We start from the raw sequence: 16,644 nt of genomic DNA, 5'->3' as shown, positions 1-16,644 counted from the left end.
TAGGATCCCATAAATACTTAATTAATAAGATTAATTAATATTCAACCTAGCTTGGAACTACCATTCACTCCTCATCATCTTCTCTCTCTCTCTTATGAAGGATTATTCATAGGAGATTCCAACTTTGAAGCTTGTCTGGATTACCTTAGAGGCTGGTCATTTTTTAATAGCTTTAGAGTGCATCAATCATCCCTTGAAGAATCAAGAATCAACAAAGTAAGAAGCACTACTTGGAATAGGCAGCACACACCATGTGTAAGCCTTCTCCATCTTTTGCTTATTTTTTTTTATGTTATGACTATCTAAATTAATGACATCCTTGGTAGGAATTAAGAAAAATTTTAAATTACTTTTGTTGTGCCTTTCCTTATGTTTTAATTTCAATTCCCAATAGTGGTATCAGAGCCCTCATTGATTAATTTAGTCATAATTATTCCATAATTCATCTTGGTGGCTATTGATTATATCTCTAAATGGGTAGAGGCACAACCTTTACCTTGCAATGATGCAAGAGTATTAGTAAGATTCTTGAAAAAGATATTCTATAGGTTTGGCATCCCTAAAGCCATTATTAGTGATAGGGGTACACACTTTTGTAATGGTCAGCTAGAAAAGATGGTAAGGAGAGTTGGTGTCGTGCATAAATTTGCCGCCCCTTATCACCCCCAAAGTAATGGCCAAGTAGAAAATACCAATAGAGAGCTACAGAGGATCCTTGAGAAAGCTATAGAACAATTTAAGATGGATTGGTCCATTAAACTTGATGATGCCATATGGGCTTATATGATTGCGTTCAAGACAGCCTTGAGGACTACTCTTTATGGATTAGTATATGGAAAATCTTGTCATCTACCATTGAAATTGAGCACAAAGCCTTTTGGGCTATTAAACAAGTTAACTTTGATCTAGCTACTGCAGGTTTGAAAAGGAAATTGTAGGTTAATGAGCTGGATGAATGGAGGCTGCATACATATGAGAATGCTCGTCTAACCAAAGAATGCACAAAGAGGTGGAATGATGCTAGGATTAAGCCAAGGATAGAGTTTCAAGCTAGAGATAAGGTACTTCTATGTAATTCTAGACTTTGGTTATTTCCAAGTAAGTTAAAGTCACGTTGGTCATGCCTATTTATTGTTAAGCAGGTTTTTCCATATGGAGCAATTAAGTTGACCCATCCTTAAAAGGGTGATTTTAAAGTTAATGGCCATAGATTAAGACTATATGTTGGAGTAAATTTTGATTCGAGAAAAGAAGTCTTACAACTTCTCGAGTCAATATGAGGAAATACCTAGCTATCTAACTAAGAGGACGTTAAAGAAGCACTTGGTAAGAGGCAACCTACTGTCTACTTTTAATTGGTTTTACTGTTATTTTTCTTTTTTTTAATTATGTTTTTCTTGTTATTTTCTTCTTTTGTTTAAGGAATAAGGATTTGAGCCCATTCCTTACTCCTACTAGGCTTTAGTTTAATATTTTATAGATTTAATCCCATTTCAGTATAATTAAGTCCAATAAGGAATTAAGAGTTTTAGTTAACTAGAATTAGACTAGTAGTTGTATTAGAGTTATCTTTCTTTTCCCTTTCTCTTTGAGGAGTAGTAGTTTAGTTTCATTATGGTAGCTAGAATTCTAATATTATTCCAATAAGAATTATCAACTTCAATAAGGACTATCCTTTAGATTTTTCATTCTTCCTACTTTTCTCATAGCCATGAGTACTAAAGAAACCTAGTGCCTGATGTTCTTTCTTCACCTTCACTATCACCAATTAGATCTAGGCATATATCAAGATCACCCACACCACGCCGAGATATTGTGAAGTAGGATTTTCCTTACCTCATTCAACCTTAACTAGAAGATGGGTACCAATCTATAGGAGAAGAAAACTATGGGATCCAAAGCCAAAGGAATTTATTGCTATATTAGCTTATCAAAGAGCATACTCCGAGATCAATCAACAGGTATATACTTTGGAGGAAATAGTGGAGAGTGAGTGCTATGAGAGAGCTTACCAAGAGAGATATCTTTATGAAGATTAAACTATGGATGAAGATCCAAGATCCGATGAAAGTATAAAAAGTGATCCTAGCGAACCTAGTGATTGGAAAGATTGAGAAGCCACCCCTCCTACCCCACAACCTTAGGGACATCCTAAGAAGCGTGATCGTGTCATATCGATACCCAAAAGAGGATGGCGACGTCCAAGGAAAGTTATGCAACCTCCTAAGGTTAAGAGAATGAAAGGACGCCCAAGGAAGACATTGGAATAGTGTTTGGTCTAGTGGTTTTATTTAATAAATTTTTCTTTTAGTTAGTTGATTGTTCTTTAGTCTAGTTTAGGGTCTTCAGTTAATTTACTTTAGTTTTGGTTTATTGTTTAGTTTAATTCCCTTCAATCCCAATTCTATTTGATATTTAGTTATGTTTGTATGGATTTTTCTATTTTCACTTTTATTTTGGCTTGAATAAGGCATAAGGGAGTTAATTGGACGTTTCCATTCAGAAGAAAGATGAAAAATTGCATAATATTCGGTGCTACATAAGGAGCTAGACAACCGTGTCTCTTCCCGTGTGGATCAAAAGAAAAAGGCTGAAGTGAATGGGCATGACACGTGGAGAGGGCACGCCCGTGTCCCTCCCATGTGAATTTGAGAAAACCACTCGAAGCTGGTAGGATTGGCACAAGGAGGTGACACGCCTGTGTCACTACCTGTGTGACGCACACAAACCTACCCGAAGTATATCCAATCCACATGGGGAGGGCATATGCCCATGTCTCTCTCGTGTGAATTCAAAACTCAAATACGATTTTGTTTAAAAGATGTTACACGAGGACCCACACGCCCATGTCCCTTCCTGTGTGACATAAAAAATTTCACAATATATAGGTTTGTGTCCTCATTTTCTCACTTTTTCATAGCAAACCATAGCCGGCTACCCCTTTTCTCTCAAGTTTTCTTCATCTTTCCCCATTCCTTTGACCTTAAACACCATCTCTCATCTTAACATTAATCTTCACCCATCTTTTTCCTCTTCCTCTTTCAATTGGCTTTATGCACAGCCGAATCAGCTCTACACAGAGCCGATTGGCTCTACATTGGTTAATTGGTATTTTTTTTGAATTTTTACACAGTTTTAGATGTATTTTCGAGCTAAAACGCTAATGATTGGTAAAAATTAGCTTTTATAAGGTATTTATGATCATTATTGGAATTTTTTAATATTTATTGATGATAATTGTTTGAAATTAAAAATAAAATTATTTATTTATTTGATATTAATCTAATATGGGAAGGGATAATTACAGATTATTTATTTTAATAAGTCAATAATTATCAATACCTTCTAGGATTTTCTAACCCTACTCCTATAAATAGAGGAGTATGACATAGGTCTAGAGAGGAGAGCAACACGCATCTAGCTACAGAGATTAAGCAATAGAACCGGGTACAAATATTTATATCGATACATATGGAGAGAAAACCTTAGGCAACCCACTAAGAAAGAACTCCAAAAGTATCTCTTTATGATTATTCTAAATAATCGACCTAAACCTTTGATAACCGAAAAAAGGCAGAACTGGATTCTCATCCTCTCTTTGATTAACAGCTTTCTGATCTCCTGAAACTCATAAAATGATGACTAACAGTGACAACCTGAGGGTTCGCCTACATCAGCATCATCAACATCTCTCTTCTAATTGCTTCAATTTCTTTCTTTTTTTTTTGTGAAAACATGTTAGGAATATCTCTTTATGATTATTCTAAATAATCCATGATTAGATTAAGATTTCTTTCCTATTGAACATGCTGATTTTATTAGGTTTTGAATCTAATTATAAGAACACATAGGCTTTTGAATCTAATTTGAATAGATTTTAAATCTAACTAGACAAGTAGGTTATATTTCCTTTCTTTTTTTATTATACATGTTCTAGCCTTATTCTTTTTCTCTTATGCATATAAAAAAACTCAATTTTGGGCGAAAAGATTGAGGAAAGACCAAAGGAAATCCCTGAAATCCTCTAAAGCTAATCGGCTCTATGCATTAATTTGCAGGTTCTCGAGTTTTCAATGTATTTTGATAGTTTTTTGAGTTGTAATTCAGTTTTTATGATTCTTTTAATTTTTAAATTGTAGGTGGGTTGTAATAGTTAGATTTATTTCTCACCCCTTTAATTTTTTTCCTTTTTTATTTGTTATGGATGCCTAAATATATGTTACATGATTGCCTAATTAAAATTGGACAGATAGACTTAGGTCTTAAATTTAGACCTTGCATGAAAACTGTAGTCTATTAGCTTAAATAAAATGGTAATTGTGCTTTAATATAAAAGCCATATAGCCTTGATGGGTTTCGCCATGCTTAATTAGGATAAAATTGGGCCATATTAGATTTAGGGTTATTAAATTGGACCTTTCCATAAAAAGTAATTGATTAGGCTTAACAAGCTTAGTGATTAAAGCATAACTTGTAATTAACCTAGACCAGATAGGCCTTGTAAATAATTGACTAGTAAATTAGGTTAATAAACTTTGAGTATTAGGCTGGATTTTAATAAAACGAGCTAGACTTAGATCGACTTCGCATGTTGTAGTACTTGATGTGTAGAAATATTATGCTGCATTTATAGGGAATAGTCTATGTGTCTTGTTAGCGCATTATCGATTAGGTTGAAAAGCCTTGTAGTGCCATAGTCGATAAAGACACTTGGGTGCGCGCTCGTAACCACTGCCCATAAGGGATATATTTTTTAATATGACAAAACAACACAATAATTGGGGTATAATTTTTAGTATGCGACTATTGTAAAAGGGGTATATTTGTAAGTGTGATGAAATAACATTATAAGAGTGGTGTTAGCACTTATTTTCAGGATCTAGATATTGAGGGAATTATAAAAACTCTTATGATGACAGTTACTTCCTTTCTTTAGTCTCAGGAAATGGGGAACGAGTGAACCCGAGGTTAGGTTGAGTTTAATCTAATCAAATATTACCTTTCTAAAATTAATTTTGATTTAATTGTCAAGAAAGTGAAGTGTTAAGGTCAAAATGATGATTTTTGCAAGTTCAGGGACTAAATTCTAAATTATTTTTTAGCTTTTTCTCTTTAGAGCCCATCGGCTCTACCTAGAGCCAATCCGCTCTACATAGTATTAATTCGTGGTTTTCTTGATCTGATGTCAATTTTTGGCATTTTAACATCCAAATGATTTTCTATAAGTCTTTTTATAGATAAATATGGGATTTTATTTGATTTTATCAGACATAATCTCTGAAAGACTTAAAACATATCGATCTGTTCCTTGGGTTTCCTAGACCCTAAGCCTATATATATATATTTAACTCCTAAGTCTAGTGAGCAACACAAACCAATTCTAAGCTACAGTTACACACACTGACTCATAGAAACTTTTAGCAATCAATATACTTAAAAGAAATATAGATAGTTGAAACACTAAGAAAGAACTAAGAGAATTAGAAAGTTTTCTTGAAGAGAATGACATAAGCCTTTTCATATCCCAAGTAGCATTGGATCCTCAACTGATCTCCAATTCAACTGCATCATCGTCTCTTGAGAGTCACAGAACAACCAACTACGATGACAACCTGAGGGCTCCTTAGCATTATCATCATCCATATCATCTCTCAAACCTAGTCTTTTTATGCTTTTCTAAGAACATGATTGGAGATATTTTTATTGAAACATATTTTTTATATGATTAGAATGGTTTTTTTTTAGATGATTGCATGTTATAATATTACTGGAATTGAATCTGGTAATAAGGACTTCTTGGGAACTGAATATGGCACTAGGAATATGTAGGGTTTTAATTGTTTTATTTCCTTTAATTATTAGTAACATGATTAGGATGTTAGATTAAATCTATAATTCTTTAATGACTTGATAGTTAAATGTTTTCGAAATTGCATTATCAAAATCTAATATTTAGTTTTTCTTCTATTCTGCTAGTCTAGGTATTTTAGGGTTTGCATGTTTTGTTTAAGGCTTTCTTAGTTAATTTTATGTTCTTTGTTTTCTATTTAATTTTACATGTTTTAATTGATTTCGTATTATTTGTGCATGTGTGATTGGCTTTGGGGCATCGGATTGAGGGAAGAACGGTAAAAAATCACCCGCCAAAGCCCTAGAGCTAACCAGCTTAATGTAGAGGTGATTCGGCTCTTCATCTATAGCCGATTGGCTTTACACCTCGAAACCCTAAATTTCGGCTATTTGTGAATGTTTGATGTATTTGTTAACTTAATTACCTTTGTACTTAGTGTTAGGTTTTTTTCTCTTTCCCTCTTTAGTTGTAGGCAGGTTGTAATAGTTAGGTTTATCTCTTATATCTTGTTTTGCTTATTTTTGCATACTGTATAATTAAATAAGTGTTGTGTGATTGATTAACTAAAATGGGCCACATAGACTTAGTCCTTGAAATTGAACCTGACATGAAAACTGTAGTTTATTAAATTAATTAAGATGGTAATTGGGCTTTAATCTAAAATCTATGTAGACTTAATGGGCTTTGCCATGCTTAGTTAGGTTAAAATTGGGCCATATTATATTTAAGATTACTAATTAGGCTTCTCCATAGAAAGTAGTTAATTAGGCTTAACAGGCTTGGTTAATTTGAATTTAGGCTAAACTAGATGGGCCTTGTACATAATTGACTAATAAATTAGGTTAAGAGTTGATGTGTAGAAATATTATGCTATACTTATAAGGAATAGCCCATTAAATACTAAAATTAAAGACAAATATACACAAATAAGAAAATTAGCTTTCAGATCCTTAAGAATGCTGAAGAGATGGCCAACGAAAGAGCTAATGAACAAAATGTCAAAATCCTTAAGAATGTTGTCATTGATGACTTGAAGGGTGTGTGATTTAGGAAGAGCTCTAGCAACTCTTGGCTGGGATGGCTGCAAACCAAGTCCCAGATACTGCTCTTGTAGCGCTAGTTAATCTCCCTATTGTTGTTGACCCGACTATGGTTGTCGTTAAGACTACTGCTGCTACCACATCCGCTACTGCTGCTGCAACTAATGTTAATGCCAATGCTGAAGATCCAGCTAGAAGGAGATTGCCCCGAAATTTTTAGCACTTTGATGATTGTTTGCTAGATCAGGCTATAAGGGAAACTGGCCTTGCCACCAATAACGTTGTGAATGGACTGAGCACCCGGCTTGACAAGATGCAAGGTATGCTCGAAATCAAAGATTTGCACCCTACCTATGATTTCGAGGAACTGGTTTTAACAAGACAAGACAAGCTGCCTGCAAAGTTTAGAATGTCCGAGATGAACAAGTTTAATGAGACTGGTGACCGGAAGGTTCATTTGAAGTAATATGTATCCATCATGGAAGCTACTCAATCGAGCAAGACCTAGATTGTCAAGCTATTTATGTTATCTCTTGGAGGACCTGATGTCGACTAGTATCACGGTCTGGAAATATTCGTAGTGAAAAATAAGCAATTCCTTTATCAAGTAGTATAACTACAATACTCATTTGGAAGTCTCAATCAGGAATCTTGAATTCACTAAGCATAAGACAAATGAGTCCTTCTCTGATTTCCTAACTAGATGGAGGAATAAGGTGGAACTGATGAAGAACAAGCCCTCTAAAAAGGACTAAGTTGTGGTCCGGAACATCCTTCAGGATGGGTGGAAAGGTTGTAGATAAGGAACCCTAAAGACCTTTATGGATCTGTACAATGTGGGCTACAGGTCGAGGAGACAGAGAATGACAAAAGAAAGACTGTGATAATCGGCAGAAGGGCAAACTACCAGGTTGGAGGGAGCAGGACCCTAGATGTGAATGTTGTGCAACAATTGAGGAAGTTATCCAACTTCAAGCAACCTCTCTGATGTTGGCTAAACACGACTAATAATCTACAGGCAAGTGCACCTATCGAATGTAATCTAGCTATAGCAAGTATTAATGTCGTATCCTACAGGAACTAAGAAGCTACTGCTACTATGCTATTCCTATTATCTAACCGATCAAAAGATGGTGAAGATCAATAATTAAAAATGATTGAGAATGCAAATGAAAACTAAATTTTAACAAAGAGAATGAAAGTTTGAAAAAGACAATGAAATGAGTTAACCCAGTTGGGGATCCCTTTCAATTGAATTTCTTAATTACAAAGAAGTTCTAAAATTGATTCAACAATGAAGAAGAAACAATAGATTTTATTATACTTGAATGAAAATTACAATCTTAAATTAACAATTCAATCAATTCAGCATAAAACAAGCCTAGCATAGCTAAAGATCACCCCCAAATGGGTGTAATAAGATTAATTACGCTTTTTCATGATTAAACTAATACAAGAATTAAATATAAAGTAAACAAGAATCAAAAAGAACATGTACACCCTTTTCTCAAATGATGGAAATGCTATCCCCTCTTGAATAACTCTCAATCCAATCTCTGCAGCTCAAGATCTCCTCCTTCTTTCCTTTGAATCTTCAATCTAATCCTCAAGAACAGCTATATGGATGATGTTGAAGTGGAATTCATCTCCATTATCCTCTTTTTTATCGTCTAGAAGGTTGCTCTCCAAGTCTGTCTTCAATATTCTAAAGTTCTCTTCTCCAGAATTCCCTTTCTTTTTCTTTTTTTCTTTTTTTAAATCAGGCTTCGGGATCCAACACGGCTTGAATTTGGGTCGTGCTAGTAATCCATGCCATGTCGAGCTATAATTGTACATCTGGCTTCTTTCAGCATGGCTTGGATTCAGGTCGTGCTGCTCAGCACGAGCATGCTCCTAGGATGTGTTACTCCTGGAAACTGTGTTGCAGATTGTTTCTTCTCGCCATGGGTAAGGAATTTCAATACACCCTCTGACCCTAACCATGCTGCTCAGCATAGGTATGTTGGCAGGGCATATTGAATAGTCTAACGCGCCTGATTCGTCCCTTTCTTCCCAATTTTGGTCCGCCTTCTCTCTAACTTTGATAATATAACTAGAAAAACACCTGAGACATAAAGGAAACTAAAATAGGGTGATTCTAATACAAAACACATAATTTGCCCTAAAAACAACTCAAAATCAAGTATGCAAATATGTGTAATATCAAGGATATCAAATCACCCCACACTTAAGCTTTTGCTTGTCCTCAAACAATCAACAGCGTAATTCACAAACATGCAATTAACCCTCCATAAAATTCATGCATTGGATTACAATTAAGCAACATTCAGTCTTTCCCAAATTGAAACTCAACCAAAAACTAAACTAGCAATCTAAACAAGAGTAATTATCATGTTACTGTATGAAGAAATTAAATAATACATTCAACATCAAATATTAAAACTAAATGCATGTGAGGATCACTACGTGCATTCACGGTTGTTTAACGGAAATCATCAATCCCTCAAAGGAATTATATTCAACTTAGTTACCATAGGCTTGCTCATAAATCTCATCTCCACTACTGCAAATAATCAAATATCATAATCAAAGGGTCTTCACAAGGGTTGTAATGGGGCTTAGGTTTGGGTATGGAAATTTGGAAGTGAGGTGTAAATAATTTTTGGACTTTTGCAATGCCTTACACACAATTTCATCTAAAAAAGGACTAAATGCCAAACAAAGATAATTAAATTCACTATAGTTCCCAAGTCTCTAAAACAAGAAGCTCAAAAAGTGTAAAATGAATAAATACTCAATAAAGAACTATTTCTTTTTTTAAGAAGAAACAATAAAACATAATTACTTTGGATTGAAGGAAGCATCTAAACCAAATTTTTGAAGGACTTAGTGAATTCAAAGTACAAATAAAATCGGTATTTTATCCAACAACTCAATGAACACATTGCAAAAATTCCAGAAATAGGGTAGGGATCAACAAACGAAAGGCTTAACAAAGTGTGATGATAAAGCAAAATGGTAAAAATGAAGAAAGTGGATATGCTCAAACTTGGCTAACTAATGAAAACATTCACAGGTTGGTTTTTGGCTACAATGGTGAATCCTAAGTGCCCTTATCATTTCATAACATTTTATTGTTCATGTAACATCAACAAGCATCACTGAGCAAGTTCTAGAAAAAAGAAGACTACAATGCACACTCAAATAAGAAGAAAGGAGCATTTATGATGTATGCTCAATTAGGTTCTAAAACTCACAATTTAAGTGTGTACATTTGCATAAAGTGTCCAAATACCATCAATCAAATCATCTTAATTAATTCATACGCAAAACACAACAACTAATAAAATTCAATTTAACTAACTTAAAGAATGGTCAAGTAATAGTAGTTTAACCCAACCATTATGATAAACTAAAAATTGCTCAATAATGTTCCAAAAGTAATAAACAACAAGGAGGAAAAATCATATGCTTGTAATCATAACTATCAATCTTTCGAAGATAAACAAAAAGCTAAAAAACATCCTAAGTATCCTAAATATATACATCATCAATAATACAATAAATAACAATAAGAAAACATAAAAAAAAAAAAACCAAAACCATAGCTTACCCATCCCACATTTGAAGGACACACTGTCTGCAGTATGTAAAAGAGTTGGAAAGCAATGTAATAAGTACAAAAAATAAAAGAGATAAATATGAAAAATTACTGCCTTACTCATCCTGCTAGGGTAGTGGCGATAGGGGAGGCGGTGGTGCCTCTACTGGTGGTGGTGGTGCCTCGGCTGGTGGTGGTGGTGGTTGTATTGGAGGAGGTGCATCATCGGCTGTTGAAGGTGAAAAATACTCGCTAAAGTCAGCGAAGTCAAGATCATCCATCCTAGGTTGTTGCAAGGCTGCTTCTATCATGTCCCTCTAGGCCAACTGCCTCTATAGCAAATCCAGAATTTGCTTTAGCATAGCATCAAAGTGCTGGAGTTGTGCTCTAATCTCCTGCTCGAACGTGTCAAAACTGTATGTGTGTTATCATTGCATGTTGGTGATCTGATCAAATCTCGTAGTCAACTCATCAATTTGCCCACTAGATGGCCGAGGAGCTTATGAGGATATAGCTAATAGGCCATGTCAAAAGAAATTCTCAGGTTGTTTAGAGAGGCTCTATGATTAAAGTTTAAGCTTATGGGGCATGGCTTATATAGCTCACATATCCTTTTGCTATATCCTTGATGACTATGATTTGTCTTACTTTATTTAATGCATTACATCCTCATAAATTTTGACAAATCATGAGCAGCTGTCAACACCCCTTTTATGGATCTAAATATCGAGAGAAATATAAAAAACCCTATGATTAAAGTTACTGCCTTCTCAGGTCTCGAGAGATGAAGGATAGGCGAATCTGAGGTTAGGATTAAGGTTAATCCAGTTGGAATCACATTTTTAAAATCAATTTAGACTCAATTGTCAAGAAAAATAAATTTTGACGATTAAAATGGCAGTTTTCATAAGTTCAGGGACCAATTGTAAGGTTTTAAACTTCCTCTACATAGAGCCAATCGGCTCTACACTGAGCCGATTGGGTTTTGCATTCCGACATCATATATCTCAATGATTTTACATCCAAACACAGATTCTAGAAGGTTTTCTTGACGATAATCATCATTTTTATTGATAATTATTTAAATTTTAAAAATAAATTTGGATATTTATCAATATAATTCTAAAATCTATCGCCTCCCTTATAGTTTCCCTTAAAACTCTACCTCTATAAATAGAAAGAGGTGATTACGGTTAGGGTTAACAATTAAGAATTGAGATTTGGCAATAAGTAATATCGACACTTGAAAAACATTGAGAAAGAAAACACAAAGAGAAAAACCAGAGGGAAAAGAAAGAAAAAGACTATTGTTTTTATTTAACAACAGAAGACTCAAACCACTAAGAAAGAACAGTTTTTAGAAACAAGCCACTAAGAAAGAATCATTTTTAAAAAACCTATTTCTAAATCGACAATTGATTTCTCTACACCAGATCCAGCACTCGATTCCTACCAAGTCTTTGACTCAACTACATCTTCATCACTTGAGACTCGCATATCTATCAACTTCGGTGCCAACCTAAGGGTTCCTTTAAACGTGCATTTACCATCGTCATAAAATTGATTCCTTTGTTCTCTCTTTTATTCTTTTGTTATTTATTTTTAGAAATCTGATTAAGATTATGATCTATGATTAGTATGATTAGATTAGGGTATTTTGTAAATATGCATATTAATTGGATTTTGAATAAGATAATAGGAACTCTAGGGTTTTAAATATGGTACTTTTCCTAATTAGTGTTTTGTATCTAATTAGAAGCATGCTTGTTTTGTATCTGATTAGAAACATGCCATAGGATTAATGTTTAAATCTATTTTTCCATTATGATTAGGTGATTAAAACATGTTTAACATGATAATGAATGATTTGCCATCTTTTAATTTACTATACTTAGGGTTTTTTTTTATCAATTTAGGATTTTGATCGGTTCAATTGACTCTTGTTGTTTTTATTTTAATATATTCATTCTATTTCTTTTATTCAGCTCTAAGGATGTAAAAATGTATTGATGAATCGACGAAAACTAGCTTGAATCACTAGAGTCAATAAGCTCAATGTAGAGCCTATTGGGTCTGTGTTGAGCCAATCGGCTCTACATATAAAGCCGATTGGTTGTTCAAGGAAAACCTCCATTTTTTTTTATTTTCTGGAAGTTTTTGATGCATTACTACGTTTTGAATAGTTTTAAGGTCTTTTTCTTTTGCAATCATAGTTAAATACTGGTAGTTAACATTTGTTTATTAATTAAACTGGGCAACACAAACTTGGGTTTAAAAACTAGATCCAACATAAATATTGTAGTCCATTAGGCTAATCAATATTAATTGGACCTAAAATCCTAAACTCTAAGTAGACTTAGTAGGCTTTTGCATGTTTTAGTTAGGACTTGGGCTTAATTAGAATTAGGATCACAATGAATGGGCCTCATCATAATAAGTAGTCTATTAGGTTTAAAAGTTGGAAATTAGAAGCATAACAGGTAATTGGGCTAGACTATGTGGGTCTTATATATATTAACTAGTAAATTAGGCTAAAAACTCCAATATGAGCTGGATTGAGTAAAAATGGGGCTAGACTTAAGTGAATTATGTGTGTTCTTTTGGCATGCCTATGTAAAATTTTTTTGCATTTATAGGGAATAATTTATTAAATAATAAAATTAAGGATTAATATATACAAATAAGGAAGTTAGCTTTCAAATCCATCTCTCGATTTTATGGCGTAAGCTTCCTTATATAATATGAGAAATGCCACTCATTAGTGAAAGTGTCTTAGTGATTACTCGGGTGGCGATTCCCATCTTCACGCTAGGCTCAGTGATCAGTTAGCGTATTCCTGATTAGGTTGAAAAGCATCATTGTAGTCATTAAAGACACTTGGGTGCATACCCGAAACTGCTGCCCACAAGGTCGCTGTTTCAAGATTGGTTTTGTGAGATTTGGTTAAAAAACGGGTGAGAAATTGAAGAAAGAACGAAATAGGATTTGAGAGAAAACAAAAAAGACAAATGAAGATAAAGTGATTTGTAAATGGATGTGAAGGCTTATCTAGGTCCCAAGGGGAGGGCAAAAGTGCCATTTAGGTCCCTAATCTATCAAAATTACATTTTAATTCTTGAATGTACCAAGTACTTATACAAGTCCCTAGAAAACGTATGGAAGGCCAAATTACATCTCAAGGTGGAAATTTTAAAAAATTACAAAATTAGTCCTTGTCCTATTAAAATTACATTTTAGTCCTTAGGTATACTAAAGGTCAGCATATCCTCCAGAAAACATCAAACGAATCAGATCCCACTCTGAGGTAGGAAATTCTAATTAAAAGATCCTGGAAGTGGAAAATCACCAAATTGATCCGAAGTGGTAAATTATTTCCTAAGATGGAAAACAGTTAGAGGGAAGTCTCTACAAATATTAAATCAGCGCGCATGGTCGCCATAAGCCGTTTTGCTCTCTTGCTTGCTTTCATGTACACGTGTTACCTTTCCTCCTTGCTGTAGGGATCACCAGTAGAAAAGGCGGGTTGTTGAATTCATACACATCCCATCAACGAACTTAGTTCCCAAATTGTTATGTGGTCCCCAAATAGTAGGCAAAGTCCTCAATTTAAGAAGGCGAAATCTCAAACCTAAGCAGGTGAAGCCCTCAACCTAAGCAGGCATGGTCCCCAAATGATAGCTCACTAAGATATCCTTTTACCGTATCCATGATGTTCATGATTTGTCTCAATTTATTCAATCACACTGCATGCTTATAAATTTGGCAAACCGGGGGCAACTGTCAACACCTATTTTATGGATCTAGATATTAAGGAAATTATGAAAAATCCTATGATGAAAATTACTACCTTTCTCTTGAGAGATGGAGGACGGGTGAATATGAGGTTAGGGTCTAAGGTTAATATAATCAAAATTACCTTTCTGAAATCAATTTGGATTTAATTATTAAGAGATGTGAAGTTTGAGGGTCAAAACAAGTTCAGGGACTAAATTGCATACTTTTTTAAACTTTTGAATTGGCTCTGCATAGAGCCCATCAACTCATCATAGAGCCAAATTAGCATTGTGTAGAGCCGACCGGCTCTACACAGTGCCAATTCGTGGCTTTCATGATCTGATGTTATTTTTTGGCATTTTAACATCCAAAATGAGTTTCTATGAGGATTTTTATTAGTAATTATGGGATTTTATTTTATTTTATCAAAGATAATCCCTAAAAAACTTAAAATATGCCGATTTGTTCTTAGGGTTTCATAAACCCTAGCTCTATATATACATATTTAACTCCTAGGTTTAGGGAGCGACACATACCGATTCTAAGCTATAGTTATACACGCTGACTCTTAGAAACTCATAGCAATCGATACAATTTTTGAGAAAAAAATACAGAGAGTTGAGACATTAAGAAAGAACTAAAAGGATTAGAAAGTTTTTTTGAAGAGAACGACAAAACCCTGTTCATATCCCAAGTAGTACTGGATCCTCAACTGATCTTCAATTCAACTACATCATTGTCTTTTAAGACTCGTAGGACAACCAACTACGATGACAACCTTAGGGTTTCCCAGCATCATCATCATCCATATATTATTTCAAACATGTTCTTTTTATGCTTTCCTAGGAATATGATTAGGGTTATTTTTATTGAATTATGTTTTTTATATGATTAGAATGGTTTTTTGGATAATTGCATGTTATAATATTACTAGGAATTGAAACTGATAATAAGAGCTTCTTGAGAATTGAATTTGATAATAGAAACATGTAGGATTTCATTTGTGTTATTTCCTTTAATTATTAGTAACATGATTAGGATGTTAGATTAGATCTATAATTCTTCAATGATTTGATAGTTAAATGTTTCACAAATTGCATGATAAAAATATGATATTTAACTATTTCTTTTTTTACTGCTAGTCTACGTATTTTAGGGTTTACATGTTTTCTTTAGGGTTCTTAGTTGATCTTATGTTATTGTTATGTTTTCTATTTAATTTTACATGTTTTAATTGGTTTCACATTTCCTATGCATATGTGATTGACTCTAGGGTGTCGGATTAAGGGAATAACTATTAAAAAATTGCCTGCCAAAGCCCTAGAGCTGATCGGCTTAGTGCAGAGCTGATTCCCGTCTATGTTGAGCCGATCGACTCTTCACCTATAGTCAATTGCCTCTATACCCCAAAACCCTAAATTTCGGGTATTTGTGAATTTTTGATGTATTTGTTAAGTTATTTACTTTTGTACTTAGTTTTAGTTTTTTTCTCTTTCCCTTTTTAGTTCTAAGTGGGTTGTAATAGTTAGGTTTATTTTTTGCACCTTTTTTGCTTATTTTTGCTTACTATATGATTAAATAAGTGTTGTTTGATTGATTAACTAAAATAGCCACATAGACTGAGGCCTTAAAATTAGACCTGGCATGAAAGCTATAGTCTATTAGCTTAATTAAGATGATAATTGGGCTTTAATCTAAAATCCATGTAGACTTAATGAGCTTTGCCATGCCTAGTTAGGTTAAAATTAGGCCATACTAGATTTAGGATCACTAAATTGGGCCTCTCCATAAAAAGTAGTTAATTAGGCTTAACAAGTTTGGTTATTAAAGCATAACTTGTAATTGGGCTACGCTAAATGGGCCTTGTACATAATTGACTAGTAAATTAGGTTAATAACTTTAAGTATTGGCCTAGGCTTTAACAAAATAGGGCTAGACTTAGGTGGACGTCATATGTTGTAATGCTTGATGTGTAGAAATATTATGCTGCATTTATACTGAATAGCCCGTTAAATACTTAAATTAAAGGCAAATATACATAAATAAGGAAATTGGCTTTTGGATCCATCTTTGCATTTATGATGTAAACTTCCTTATGGAATCAAGAAATGTCACTCATAAGTAAAAGTGTCTTAATTCCCCGAGTGGCGACTCTTATCTTCACGCTAGTCTCTATGACTAGTTAGTATGTTCGCAATTTAGTTGAAAAGCATTACAGTTTCGTCATCGCTAAAGACACTTAGGTGCGCACCTGAAACCGCTAACCACAAGTGATTTATTTATGAGTAAGAAAAAACAACCTTGTATAAGAGGTATATTTGTAAATATGAGAAAGTAACCCTGTAAGAGGGGTATATTTATGAGTATGAGAAAACAAC

Source organism: Ricinus communis, chromosome 9 (assembly GCF_019578655.1).
Source record: "Ricinus communis isolate WT05 ecotype wild-type chromosome 9, ASM1957865v1, whole genome shotgun sequence".
NCBI classification, from domain to species: Eukaryota; Viridiplantae; Streptophyta; class Magnoliopsida; order Malpighiales; family Euphorbiaceae; genus Ricinus; species Ricinus communis.
Note: the sequence above shows the minus strand (reverse complement) of the source record.